The 15,072-nt window shown below is 39.5% G+C and overlaps 1 long non-coding RNA gene across 1 annotated transcript in view; it reads right to left on the bottom strand.

Moving 5' to 3' along the window:
• Positions 1-15,072, bottom strand: part of LOC132899353 (uncharacterized) — a 33,294-nt gene that overhangs the window by 13,497 nt on the left and 4,725 nt on the right. Inside the window, exons 2-3 of the long non-coding RNA XR_009656680.1 lie at positions 10,973-11,116; positions 8,051-8,114 (exon numbers count right to left, since the gene is read on the bottom strand). This is a non-coding gene — a long non-coding RNA (uncharacterized LOC132899353). The remainder of the gene's footprint in view (positions 1-8,050; positions 8,115-10,972; positions 11,117-15,072) is intronic.

The raw sequence follows: 15,072 nt of genomic DNA, 5'->3' as shown, positions 1-15,072 counted from the left end.
AATCACTATTAGTGGATTTTCCAGTTGTTACACATACAAGTTGTCTTGGTGAGTGCACAACAGTGGACAATTTAAAAGCATATATATATATATATATATATATATATATATATATATATATATATATATACAGAGAGAGAGAGAGACCTTTACATTCATTGGTTAAAAATCCACTTGAGTTGAAGTTCAATATGAATTACTGTAGTTGTTAAACTCCTTGTTCTTAAAAGTGGAGTTAAGTTCGTCTCCTCTCATGTACGTACGTATCCTGAGTGGAAATGGACGTCAGGTTTTGCTGGAGGCAGCAGGAGGATTAGAGTGAGGCGGCAGAGGAGATTAACATTCTTTTGGGATTTTTAACACTATGGGTGACAAATTTGCAACACTGGCGCTGTGTGTTTCTCTGAGGGTGGGGTGTGTTAATCTGCAGGCGGGTTTAAGACAGGTCAGCCGTAGCGGACGGGGAAAAAAACCTCACAATTTAAAACCAGCAGAGAGAGAGAATGTGAGAGTAAGAGAGCGAGAGAGAGGAAAGTGGAGCTGTAAGGCATTACGCTCACTTTAGAACTGAAGAAGGTTCTAAGAAACACAAATGATTGTGCAAAAACAACAGAACATTCCTCATCACTCAATAAAACAACAACACAACTCAATCATTCTGTTGGAATGTACAGTCCTGTGCAAACGTCTTAATGCCAATTTATGCTGACAACGCAGTCCTCGCAGATGGCGTCGCAGATGGCGTCTGCATAGCCCCCCTCCCTTCGCAGACGCTCTGCGCGCACCTCCCAAAAATTGTGACCACTGCAGAAGCCTCGCAGACAGCGTCGCAGACAAGAGGGCTCTGATTGGTCCACTCTACATCCGCTATACATGCACTTCCACTTCCCTACTTTCCCGGTTTGTTTTGTTTTCACGACCGCCATTTTTAAAAACACGAGCGAAGATGGAGCAGCACGAAGAGCGGTTGATCGAGGAAGTGAGGAAGTAGGTACATCTATACGACTCCAGTTCTAGTCATTATAAGTAACCGGAGGATAAACACTCCACTAACCACACCCACCAACTACTCCTAGCGATTTCGCGACTTCGCGCCCCCTTGCGTTGTGGCGGTGAATAACATCGCGCACGCCTATTACTCCCCGCTCAACGATAAATTACAACTGTCTGCGAAAAGCTATCTGCGAAACCCTTGTCGCAAGAGCATGCAGAGGCCCTGAGGCACTCTATTTTTTTTTTTCATACAAACTTTGTTATATAATTTCTATTTTATGACTTTTACATTGTGGAGTCAATACAAAAACATTTTAGAGTCCAAACATTCATTTTCCAGCACAAAATTAAATGTTACAGGAAAAAAAAAAGTTTGTAGTATATTACATAAGAGAGCACTTTTAAGATTAAAAAAGAAAACCTAATGAAGGCTGCTGGGTTTTGGTGCAAAATGAAGAAGCGAGTGTGACAGTCAAAGTGTCCAGAAGAACTGTGGCTGGTTCTGTAAGATGCTCAGTAAAACCTACAGATCGTTTCCTTATAAAGCTGCACTCACTGTACCTGCGACTTCTATTTTTATTTTTTTTAAAGCAAAGGGTCGTCTCACACCAAATACTGACTTTATTTCATTTATTATGGCTTACTGCTGTTTATAGTAGTTTTGTTTGTTTGTTTTTTAATGTTGAAACATTTCATTTCATTATTTTTTAAGCCATTTTTGGTCGACAGCATTTATTTACATGTGCCTAAGACTTTTGCACAGTACTGTAAATCCAAAACAACAGCAACAACAACACCCAAAACAACAATAACAACTACAATAATAATAATAATAATAATAAGTTCCAAGTAGAACCTCTCATATCGCTTTTTGACCAACAAGGAACTGGATCTTGAACCGGTTCTGTTCAGAATTCTTTGAAATTTGGTTCCAGTTAATTGACCAGCCCATGTTTCCACCAGTTTTGAAGATGCACCATCAATGGAGGGCATTGCACAATGCACAACGGAAGTAAACCCGTGTAGCAACATGGTGGATCTCATTGATTACTGACAAGTTTTTGTTCTGTTCTTGCAGATATTTGTTTTCAGCCAAAAACAAGCACAAGCATGGCTCAACTACAGTACTAATGACAAGAAGACGTAGGAACTCTCCAAACTAATGATACACCCGCCGATGTTGTCACGGTTTGCACTGGGAAAAAAACCCCAGCTATCTTTTGGTTGCAGCTGGGAACCAAGTTTTCAGGTTCTGAAACAATTTAATTTTAGTCGAAATGCTCTGAATGATTCAAAATGTGGTGCATGAACCAGAATGGAACCCTTGGGTGGAAAAGAGGGATCAGTGTCACCCCGAAGTTGATTATTTTTCTATAAGAACGCATTTCCAAATGTTTAATTTCTTGGATTTTTAAGCTATTATAATGTATTGGATTTTTAAAAAATTAGTATAATTTAATACAACCCCAGTTTGTATTAATTAAAGAAAGAGATATCATACATTTTTTTATCTGTTTGTAGTAACATTTAATTTTAGTTCAAGTTCCATATGTTATAGCAACTATAAACAGTCATTCTCTCCCCAGCCTCTTTTTTTTCTCTCTTTTGACATGAATAAAACAATGCAACTTATGTTACAAAGAAAACCCAAATTGTAAACTGCTCTGTCCTGAAGATGTCAGAAAACTTAAAGTTACAGCTTTAATCCTGACAGTTGCAAAGCCCTGACACTGGAGATGTCTTCAATTAATGTTCAATAAACTTCACTATATCAGCAATTACACACATTTTACTTTGTTAAAGCACTTTTTTTTTAAATCTATGTATTCTTAGGTTTAGATCCTACAGAAGATCTGTCAATGTTTCTAAACTTGGCATCGTTTTTTTAATGACACACAGCTGGTGTAACCAGTTCTCAGGCACAAATATGGTGGTTTGGTTTTTGTTCTGGTACATTAGAAAATGGCACAGACAACCAAAACAACCAAGGGGGAAAAAGTCACTATGAGTTGATTTCAGTTTGATCAGAAACTCGGTGACTGTCGGCAACTGTCAAAATAACTACAATAATAATATTAATATTTCTACTCAGCATTTCATTTCATTTTTTTTTATAAAACAGCATGTGCAAAATCTCATCTCATTATCTCTAGCCGCTTTATCCTGTTCTACAGGGTCGCAGGCAAGCTGGAGCCTATCCCAGCTGACTATGGGCGAAAGGCGGGGTACACCCTGGACAAGTCGCCAGGTCATCACAGGGCCGACACATAGACACAGACAACCATTCACACTCACATTCACACCTACAGTCAATTTAGAGCCACCAGTTAACCTAACCTGCATGTCTTTGGACTGTGGGGGAAACTGGAGCACCCGGAGGAAACCCACGCGGACATGGGGAGAACATGGAAACTCCACACAGAAAGGCCCCCGTCGGCCACGGGGCTCAAACCCAAGACCTTCTTACTGTGAGGCGACAGTGCTAACCACTACACCACCGTGCCACCCATGGAATTTAGATTCCATGTACAGTAATTGTTTTGCTGTTTCTGGGCATTTTCAATTCTTTTCTATAATCAGTTTTCTTTTAAAAACCATAAATTGCATATCCTTACAACAAAATATGGAAGATACCTCTGAATCATAATCTGATTTTTTCCTGTTTTCGCTTTTTTGGGGCATAATTGAAAATTATGCCCAAAATTGAATTGAAAATTATAACATTTTTATTCATCAGTGGTTACATTTTTTCTGAGTGAAACAGGACTTTTCATGCAGGAAATAATATGAATGGTGATTTCTATTCATGTTACTTTGGATGGATTGTAAAATGTAACATATTGGTTAATTTCATTGGATCCTCATGCCCGAGCCTACATAATGTTATAATCATAAATAAGAATCTGTTTCAAGGACCGCAAAACTAATTGTATTTTAAAGGAAGGCTGTATAAATAAGTTTTGGTTTTGACCATGGACATGAACTTACAAGGTTCTTATAAAATAAATAAAATAATATAAAATAAAAAAGGTGTTTGGATTTCAGGTTGTAGGTTGTGTTTGTTGGCCTTGTGGTCGTGTTACTGTCCAGATTGTTTATCTCGAGCTTCATGAAGATGGACAGAAGACACATGGAGAGATTTTATAACAAAACCTTTCAGCTGTGTGAAATATAAAGAGTTTTGGGAGTGAGGAGATGCTGTGAAGGAGTTTAAAGTAGGACAGTTGTACAAAAATAGATTATAGATCTCTTCTATCTCTGTAAATGTAATCTCTGCTGAAGACTGAGGTCATGTACAGAGAGAAAAAAAACACTGCTTCATACAGAGACAAGACAAGATCGTTCAGGAGTGGAGATTCATTTCAGCACCAGCTGTCAGGGCTTTTTACAACAGCAGGTAAATGTAGTGTGCGTGGTGTGTAGTGTGTAGAGTGTAGTGCATGGTGTTTGTAATAAACAATGATGCAGTAAGTGTTTGCTCCAGTTTCTACATGCCTGCGTCCCAAATTTTAATTTGGCTGCACTGAAAACTTTCTCAAAATTACACTGAGCTTTAAAGGAGAACTGAAGGCAATTTTTTTTATTATCAAAATTCTGTTTATCTCATTTTATTAAATATAGGAATGCATTTTTGAGAGCTATTTTATCACTGCTATAGCAAGTTAGAAGTGTTTGAAATATGCTCTGTAATATATCAGTCCATATGTCAAAGCAATGGCCGTAAACGAGATTCGCTGAGACCTGTGCGAGACATCGTAGGACGGAAGTAAAACGTACAGCGGAAATCAAAGTGACCGACATCTGACAATGTTGTCAAAAGACGCACGCGCCCTCTTTCGAATGCTGATGTAATCAAGCCGGAAGTTTTGTTTGTTTTGATAGCAATCAGGAAAGTTTGAAAAAAGTAGGCAGTAATCGTCATTTAAACTCGTTTTTGTGCAATATTTTATTTGGAAAACAGTTTTCAAAATGGCAGCACTGACACCTGGCTGACACTTCACGTTTCGAAGTCTTGCACAAGTCTCGTGAAGATCGTGCAAATAAGTGACGCCTGCCGTGGACCAAACAAACTAAATTCAACATGGCTAAAACCCAAACAGGCCGATAAGTATAATATTTAATTGCAATTAGTTGCCAAGATGAGTCACGATATAAGGTTACTAAAACCGAAAACGTAATTGAATAACACGTTAATTAAGAAATAAAGCAAGTTTAAAAATGACTTCAGTTCTCCGTTAAAACACCTCAGTTCAACATTAATGTGCATGCATTATTTAATAAGGGGGTTTGTACAGCAGACATTCCACACAGACAGGTTTTAAAAAATCACTGACACTGTGAGATGAAAAAAAAGAGGCTGATGAGGGAATGACTGTTTATAGCTGCTATAACATAAGTGAGAACAGGAACTAACTTTGCTTCACAAATGTACTGTAAATAAAAACATAAAAAGTATGATGTGTCGTTCTTTAATTTAAAAAAGGACAAATTGCTGTGGTATAAGAGGAATAAAACACTTAGGGACATGCTCTTGCAGGAAAATAATCAACTGTCGGGTTGTTAACACTACACATACTTTTTTTCTGATTAATACAGAAAGGGTTAAAGAAGGTAACGTTGACACATTGAAGGCAGGAAGTGACTAAAGTGCTGTCTTTGTCAGGGTGAAAGCAGGTGCAGTCACACACACACACACACACACACACACACACACATACACACACTGCTAATGCTAATGCTGACAGATGGGCAGCGACCTGGACTTGCGCAGGTGTGCATTTTATTAGCGCTGATGCGGGCACAGAGAACATGCCCTTAATGCTAAAGTGAACACTAGCAAGCTCTGTTTATTTAGTAGGTTAGCAAACGCTAGCACAGTTCTAGCAAATATTCTCCAACAGTCAACACTGTGTGTCAGACGCATACATGTGTGTTCCTGTTTAAATGAAACATCCATGTCATCATTCACACAGTTTTAAAAATATGAACAGATATTTGACAAATTAAGATTAACTAAATGAGTTTTTTTGTTGGGTTTGTTGTTGTTGTTGTTGGTGGTGGTGGTGGTTTTATTTTTTTTGGGGGGGGTTAATGAAATACAAAATAAAGTCCAGGCCTTCATTGAACTCATAGAGTTTTGGTACTGTGTGATGTAATGCAATGTTACAAATGTAAAGCTGCTGGAGGACTTGCTGAAGAGATTTGCGTGTTGCTCCTGCAGCATTTAACTGCTATTTGTTATGGAAATGTTTCAGAAACCACTATCGCTCCAGAAACACCATGTTTGTACAGATGCAGTGATGTGTGAGGAGCTTACACGGCAACATTCCTAATCATCACACTGACAACAACAAAAGAAATCATTAGAATTCATTATTTAAAAATTGGTCATTTATACATTTCATTTCATACTCTTGCTTGGTTTTGGAATTGGCGTCTATGCATTTTCATCTCATTATCTCTAGGCGCTTTATCCTGTTCTACAGGGTCGCAGGCAAGCTGGAGCCTATCCCAGCTGACTACGGGCGAAAGGCGGGGTACACCCTGGACAAGTCGCCAGGTCATCACAGGGCTGACACATAGACACAGACAACCATTCACACTCACATTCACACCTACGGTCAATTTAGAGTCACCAGTTAACCTAACCTGCATGTCTTTGGACTGTGGGGGAAACCGGAGCACCCAGAGGAAACCCACACGGACACGGGGAGAACATGCAAACTCCGCTCAGAAAGGCCCTCGCCGGCCACGGGGCACGAACCCGGGCCTTCTTGCTGTGAGGCGACAGCGCTAACCACTACACCACCGTGCCACCCTACGCATTTTCATTAAAAATAAATAAATAAACAAACAAACTTGGAGGTTGGATTTGGTGGAAAACAAAGTACTGACACAGACATGTTCAAACAGTTTGAGCTGCAGATCAACAGTGAAAATGTCAGCTGTGTGGAAATATTTCATGGTTTCTACAACGGACATTAGAAACCCTCAGAGATATACTGTATCAAAATGTAGTGTTACATTACTATTATTATTTTTTTTAACTGCATTTTACCCTCCAGCAGGACTACATATTATTCCTCTTTGGGAGTTGGCAGGCCTGCAAATACTGTGTGCTGTATTTAAAAGATAAAATGAGACCTGTAATGACTCCCTGTTGGAAATGTAGTGCACTATACAGTGTGTTAAATCCATTATTTTAATATATCACAGCAGGGAGATGTTTGAACAGCGAATTAAACTCTGAACTCTGCTGAGGATTTTCTACGTTTTTTTTTTTGTCCAGTTGTTTTTGTACAGGTGGAACATTCCTCTCACAGCTACAAGTTTACTTTTTCAGGAAGAAAGAAAAAGACAAACTTCTCCAGTTGGCACGTTTGCGCAACGGTTTTGTTCGGTAAAATGAAGAATGGCTTTCACGCTTAGACAGGAGCACAAAGGCCGATGAAAAGCCATCGTAGAGGAGAGATATCGTCTGACTCTCATCCCCCCGTCTCCCTCCACTCCTCCCATGCTGGACCACAGTGAACACAAGAAAGTGATTTGTTAATGGCGGCGGTGTCGAGTTTTCACTTTGTTTCGTGTTTCAGGAGGATGAGAATTACAGCGTGTCCTACACACACGCAACAAAGCAGCTCTTTGTACAAAACCCTGACAGTAAAGTGACCCTAAATACTGCACATGGCATGAAGACGCCTCGGCTGGCCACACCGAGTGACGACAATTAGTGATAATACACTGTCCAAATACTGCATTCAAAATTAAGACATTGTTTAAATACCATGACTTAAATACCAATTCTAATGTTCAAACACTGTTTAAATGTATAATGTTTACACCCTGAGTCAATTCTGTTTTAAATACACGTTAAATCTGTTTTAAATAAATGTTAAGCACTGTTGTGTACATGTAACATTTTACAGTGATTTTTAAAAATGGCGGTCGCCGGTGCTGCATTGTCTCATGTTTGACCAATCAACATACCCTTACATCTGGACCACTCACAGGACACTTATGTCACTCATGGTTCCTCTTGTGCTGGAAAAGTACTTACCCTGAAGTAGGAGTGAAAAAGTTCTGCAAAACAGCGTTCCATGAACTACAATCGTTCTCAGTTCCTGAAATGCAGATGCACAAAAAAGAACCATCCAACAGTTCCAAGAACTATGAAAATTTTCCTCCAGTTCATAAGTGCCTATGGTGCTAACTGTTAGGCTAAACTGACACACACCTCATGCTAATGCTAGGCAAACTTTAAATCAACAACTCTAATGCTAATTTTATAACAATCTTATACCTGGACTTAACTCACACTAACATTAGGCCAACTTCACTCGAACGATACCCTAAAGTAACAATGGCATTAACATTAAATAACATGAAAAATTCATGCTAACATACACTGCTAAGATTAGGTCACCTTCACACCAACACTAGCCCATCATCATGCTAATGCTAGGCTAAACAATAACAGACCTCAAACAATGCTAGTCATACCTCATTGTAATTTGAGGCTAACACCAGCAACATGTACATAACACTACTAATATTAGGTCAACCTTGCAGTAATATTATGCTAATCTTTAACTAACTTGACAATTATATCACGCCAACCTCCTGTCAATATTATGCTAATCTTTAACTAATTTGACAATTATTGACGCCGACCTAGGGTGACCAGACGTCCCGGTTTTACCGGGACAGTCCCGATTTGGGGTTGTGTGTCCCGAGTCCCGACAAAAGTCTGTCAGGACACGGATATGTCCCGGTTTTCGCCACTCGCGATGTTTGCGACTGAGCAGCATGGGAATCATTAGCGGAGAAATGTCTGCATTTACTATTTTGATGAATTGACAGGAATCGCAAACTTTCCTGGTTACTGCCCCCTGGCCCTGTGGCATGGGTGTTTATTTAGCCACATTATTCCAGACAACAGAACGGGTTGCCATGCAACAATAAAATAAACATTAACTGGGGCGAATGCTCTTTGTATAGCAGCTAGCAGCAGTAATGCCGCAGCAATTATGCTGAAAAGAAAATGTACCTTTACCCAAAGATTTACAGGGCACCTACCCCTTCCTCCGAGAGATGCAAAACAATGCGCACGAAGCCTACTGCACACACTGTAAGTGCTTTGTTCTTGTACTGAGTTGGGTAGCCTATGCTGCAAATGCTGTGCGCTCCTGTGGGGGCTTTCCTCGGGCTGTCGCCCCTCTCCTCCTTTATTGCTGAGAGAGGCCCTTCATATAATCATTTTTTTATTCACCTTGTTATCCCGAGATAACGACATAATTAATTCAGGATCTCGAGGAAACAACACAACTAATTCGAGATCTCGAGAAAATAAAACCGTTATTCCGTGAGCTCGAGAAAACAAAACAATTATTTCATGATCTCAACTGGATCACTGTATCTCCGTCGGTAGAGACGAAGCCGGGCCAGTCTTCTGCGGAGGTGCTGCGGACTAATTTTGAAATTATCCCTTATTAAAAGACTTAATGCAATCTCTCCCTGTGTCAACCCCTGATCAAAATATTGCCTTATTAGGTGATCGATTATTCCAGACATTCTAATGACCAAAGTTGCGTCTATACAGAATGAGAAATAGCCCCAAAGTCAGCATATCACAAGTCTCTTGGTGCACCTGAATGAACCACTTCTCAGCCGTTTACTCGAGATCATGAAATAATTGTTTTGTTTTCTCGAGATCTCAGAATAACGGTTTTGTTTTCTCGAGATCTCGAATTAGTTGTGTTGTTTTCTCGAGATCCTGAATTAATTATGTAGTTATCTCGGGATAACAAGGTGAATAAAAAAAAGGATTATATGAAGGGCGTCTCTCGGCTTCCGTAGTATATATTCTCAAATCACTTGCCTCTTTTTTGTTTCTGTTTAACATACCATTCTGACAGTTTGGCCATATTGCTGTGTTGAACAGCTTGTTGCACCTTCCATTAAAGTGTTCACTTTTGTACACATCTTCTTGCTTTATTCATTCAGTTGTGGGGAATGGTTAGTAAGGGTGATTCTGACCGAGGCTATGTTGAGGTCACATATCTACTTTTTAAGTTCATGCTATAGTGCATACAATTTTAGAGATATAGCCTACATGTGCATATGCATTCTTCTTGGTGTTCTCACAAACAGGTGAAATAAATCAGTTTAAATTTGGCCTATGGACATAGCCTGGCCTATTCTCAGCCATTACAAAATCTGTTGTCTGACCATAATTTAACTGATCTGTATACCACTATGCTACTAGATAACAAAATGCCTGTTTGTTTTATTTCATGTGAGATGTTGATAAATGTGAGCTTCAACAAAATGATAAGAGCACCTCTCTGAGTGTCACGTTTACGTAAAAAAAAGGTGTGCGAGCACGAGCATGGTCGCGCGCAAAAGTGTCCCGGTTTCAGACTAGGGAAATATGGTCACCCTATGCCAACCTCCTGTCAATATTGTGCTAAAAAGACATAACATTTTTTTTAACAAACCTAACCTCATGCTAATATTAGTCTAAAATGACTTTACCCGAACATAACCCCGGTTTCACACGAATATAAACATAATTTCATGTAATTTCAACAGTCCGCAAATTATAAACAGGGATAAACAGCATGTTAACCCTAGACTAAAGCTCAAACAAACTGACACACACTTGTACCCTTTAGCAGTGAGTGTTTGTTGTGTTACAGTGTGGTTGCTATGCTAACTTTTTATTCCTGTCAGGATTTAAAGAATAGTTATAAACAGTGGTGAAACACTGATGCAGGGTGTTACAGAAGTAAGTGTGTGTGTGTGTGTATGGGGGGGGTTGTGATAAACTGTTCTGGCTCACACACCATTTTAACACTCAGACACTTGATAGTGAAGATGAACAGAACCTTCGTTATCTAGCTTCACAGAAGAAGAGAACAGGAAGTGCACAATGGAGTCTCATTCGCCTGCCAAAGGTCACATTATTAGCATTTTTCACCTCAGTTCTTTATAAAAACAGCAGCGAAGTCCAGGATCTTCCCGTCCCCCGGATAGTGCTTTATTCCAAGCTCAGATTTCAGCTTGCACACTGGCTTTTGTGTTTAATCTGAGATGTTCGTCTCGGCCATGGTGTCAAAGTGGCCTGAGGAGAGCAGATCGGTTTCAGCCGCATGTGCGTCAGGAAACTAAATAACGCTGAGGACATTTTATTAGAGAAAGTTCCAGAAACACTTTCACTCTCAGTGGTAAAGAGATATGCAAATCTATCTGAACATCCAGTTCACACACATTTGCATCTTATTTTCAGATTAAAAGTTACACAGTGCATTATGGGTAACACACACACACACACACACACACACTGGACCATATTCAAAGAAAGTGTGAAGTGAGGACTAAATACTGAAATTACATACAAATATTCAGATCTCAGACATAACTATTCTGAGGATACATAAGCGTTACGCAGCCAGGGGTGGAGTTAATCTAAAACATGCGTGTCTCATTTACGCATGATTCTGACCTTGAACTTAAGCTTATTTTTCTTACGTGATATTGGCTTGAGTGAAGAGCATTATTATATCCAGCACCACTGTCTGACAGCTTAATGTAACCACAATATGTACGGCTGAAATTTAATGCATGTATGTTTTGGTTGTAAATACACCAAAATCACCACAATTTTTAAATCCAATTTTTTTATTCATTTATTTCCACACAGAGGCCAAAAAAGGAGACTCGTCTTAATCGGAGGCATACGGTAGCTTATCTCGAGGAGTGAAATTTTTATGGATAAAATTATGAATGCTGTAAACATAGCAGATGAGTGCTCAGTCAGCTTATCCTTCAATGGTTATGTTTTCTTACAGCAGAGCACACTGAAGGAACAAAAACATTGGCATTATTTTATTAATTCAACAAATCAAAAGAGTAAATTGAAAATGTGAGAAAAAAAAAAACACGCCTGCATCTCACACACACGTTACAATTTCATGACCTCGATTTAGTATCTCTTGGCTTCATTAAGTTATGATCAAGTGTAACTGTTTGGCGCATGATATAAAAATACAGTGAAATGCAAAATAATAGGATCAAATATTAGGATAAAATAATAGCTGGATCAAATACTATTTTATGTGCTGCTGAATAATCCTGTTGACTTTATATCAATCTTCGTCATGTTCTCATTCATAGCATATCATCCTATTACTCTTTATGTTTTATATTTATATTAAATTGTCTCTAGCTTTTATATCAAATTGCATTCACAAATTATAATTGCATTGTACAGTCACAAAGAAAAACACACTATTTCTTTCTCCAGTCTATATTTCCTTCCTTATTTTTTGGGTTTAAAATGTCTGTGTTTAAAAATCTAGAAGTTATTGAAAAACCCTGTCTCAGATGCTTCTGCTCCACATACATATTGATTTAACATCTGAATATGACCCACAGTGCATTATGGGTAATACACACACTCCCTGATGAGGGAATTTGTTAAGAAATGTAATTTGTCTCGTGTAAATATATTACAGTGTGATATCATTAGATTAAAAACAGTGTAATCAAACCTCTGACACTAACTGTATTTATTGTTGTATTTTAGATAATTTTCTGTCTCTGAAGGAAACGGAAGGAAACAGAGCCACTGAATCCCATCTTGGAGGGATTTCCCCCCCCCCCCCCCCCCCAATTTATTGCACTGAGAGCCAAGGGAAAATTAGCAGGCCAAAAGTTCAGCATATTTAAGGGAGTGTAGGAATATTGACTCACTGCACGTACTGAATGATTTATTATTTTCTTTTTGAAATTAAATGTGTTTGTAACAATAACAGTTGTGATTTAAATCTGGTTTTGGAGTTATTATAGAGATGTTTCTATCAGAATTAAGTTAATCCCTAAAAAAGGCGTGGGGGGAAAAAAGGATTTCAGTAAACATTAATCAATACACAGCATATGCACCACCTCCATAATTTATGATATTATTAATATTAATTTTTTTCTGTGCCACAGCTACATACAGTTCAAGCTCCACGTTGCATCCTGTGATACTTTGATTCCTGTATTTATTCCACACTATTATAATGCACAACCACAAGTTGGCCTAGTGGTTAGCGTGTCCGCCTCTCGATCGGGAGATCGTGAGTTCGTGCAGGTGGCACGGTGGTGTAGTGGTTAGCACTGTCGCCTCACAGCAAGAAGGTTCTGGGTTCAAACCTAGCAGCCAGTGAGGGCCTTTCTGTGTGGAGTTTGCATGTTCTCCCCGTGTCTGTGTGGGTTTCCTCCGGGTGTTCTGGTTTTCCCCACAATCCAGAGACATGCAGTTAGGTTGACATGGGGTGGCCTTGGACTGAAGTGCCCTTGAGCAAGGTACCTAACCCCTAACTGCTCCCCGGGTGCTGTAGTATGGCTGCCCACTGCTCTGGGTGTGTGTGTGTTCACTGCTTCAGATGGGTTAAATGCAGAGGATGAATTTCACTGTGCTTGAAGTGTGCATGTGACAAATAAAGGTTTCTTCTTCTTTTTACTCACGGTCAGGTCATACCAAAGACCATCATAAAAATGGTACCTACTGCCGTCTGGCAAGGCACACTGCAATACAGATGCGAGTGGGGAGTCAAACTCTCATGGTTACCAGAGGACTAGCCCCCCACTGTAACCCTAGCTATGTAATAGGCGAGAGACTGAAGGCTACAGAAACGGGGATCGGCACCGCCCTATGCGCCACATGGCGTGGGAAGGACTTTGATTATAATGCGGAAGGGGAAATCTAAATACATACAAAAATAAGTGTAAGGAGAAACTAGAAACACACACCAATCAGCCATTAAATTAAAAACACTGACAGGTGAAGTGAAGAACATTGATTATCTCATTACAGTGGCACCTGTCAAGGGGTGGGATATATTAGACAGCAAGAGAACAGTCGGCTCTTGAAGTTGACATGTTGGAAGCAGGAAAAACAGGCAGGTGTAAGGATCTGAGTGACTTTGACAAGAGCCAAACTGTGATGGCTGGATGACTGGGTCTGAGCATCTCTAAAATGGTACATCTTGTGGGGTGTTCCTGGTATGCACTGGTTAGTGCCGAACAAAAGTGGTCCAAGGAAGGACAACCAGTGAACAGGTGACAGGATCATAGGTGTCGAAGGCTCATTGATTTGCACAGGGCACTAAGATTAGCCCATATGGTCCAATCCCACAGAAGAGCTACTGTAGCACACTGCTGAAAAAGTTAATGCTGGCTAAAGCAGAAAGGTGTCAGCATTAACTTTTTCAGCAGTTTGTGCTACAGTAGTATGCCATTCATATTTTTCATATGATACATCTGGGACATCAAGTAATTATATTTTTCATATACATATTTTCCAATATCCTCACTTGTGAAGATATTAATTAATTTTTTTGATAAATTTGGGTACTTTTTGTTTGTGAATCTGTCTGTATAATAAAAAGAAAATCACAGTTGGCTTAAAGATATGAAGTTTATCTTCTCGTGTTGAAAAATTTGTATTTTTCATAAGAAATACATCATATGATTTTCCAATATTTTCACTCCAATTACGTCAATCCCAGTGTTTTTTCTGCTGACTAGATGCGTGCTGTCAAAATGGCAAACCGGTTCAAAATTAAAATTCTTTTCATTAACTTGCGGTATTTTTTTGTTTTGTTTTTGTGGATGTGTCCATATAATATTAAGAACATGTTGGTGTGATGATATGAAGTTTATCTTCTTGTGTTGTTCACCACTTGAAGATAAACTTCATAACTTTGCTTTGCTTTCTGTTCTACAGGGTCACAGGCAAGCTGGAGACTATCCCAGCTGACTATGGGCGAAAGGCGGGGTACACCCTGGACAAGTTGCCAGGTCATCACAGGGCTGACACATAGACACAGACAACCATTCACACTCACATTCACACTTACGGTCAATTTAGAGTCACCAGTTAACCTAAACTGCATGTCTTTGGACTGTGGGGGAAACCGGAGCACCCGGCGGAAACCCACGCGGACACGGGGAGAACATGCAAACCCCGCACAGAAAGGCCCTCGCCGGCCACGGGGCTCGAACCTGGACCTTCTTGCTGTGAGGCGACAG

Source organism: Neoarius graeffei, chromosome 15, assembly GCF_027579695.1.
Source record: "Neoarius graeffei isolate fNeoGra1 chromosome 15, fNeoGra1.pri, whole genome shotgun sequence".
Lineage (NCBI taxonomy): Eukaryota > Metazoa > Chordata > Actinopteri > Siluriformes > Ariidae > Neoarius > Neoarius graeffei.
Note: the sequence above shows the minus strand (reverse complement) of the source record. Positions and strands in the feature narration are given on the sequence as shown.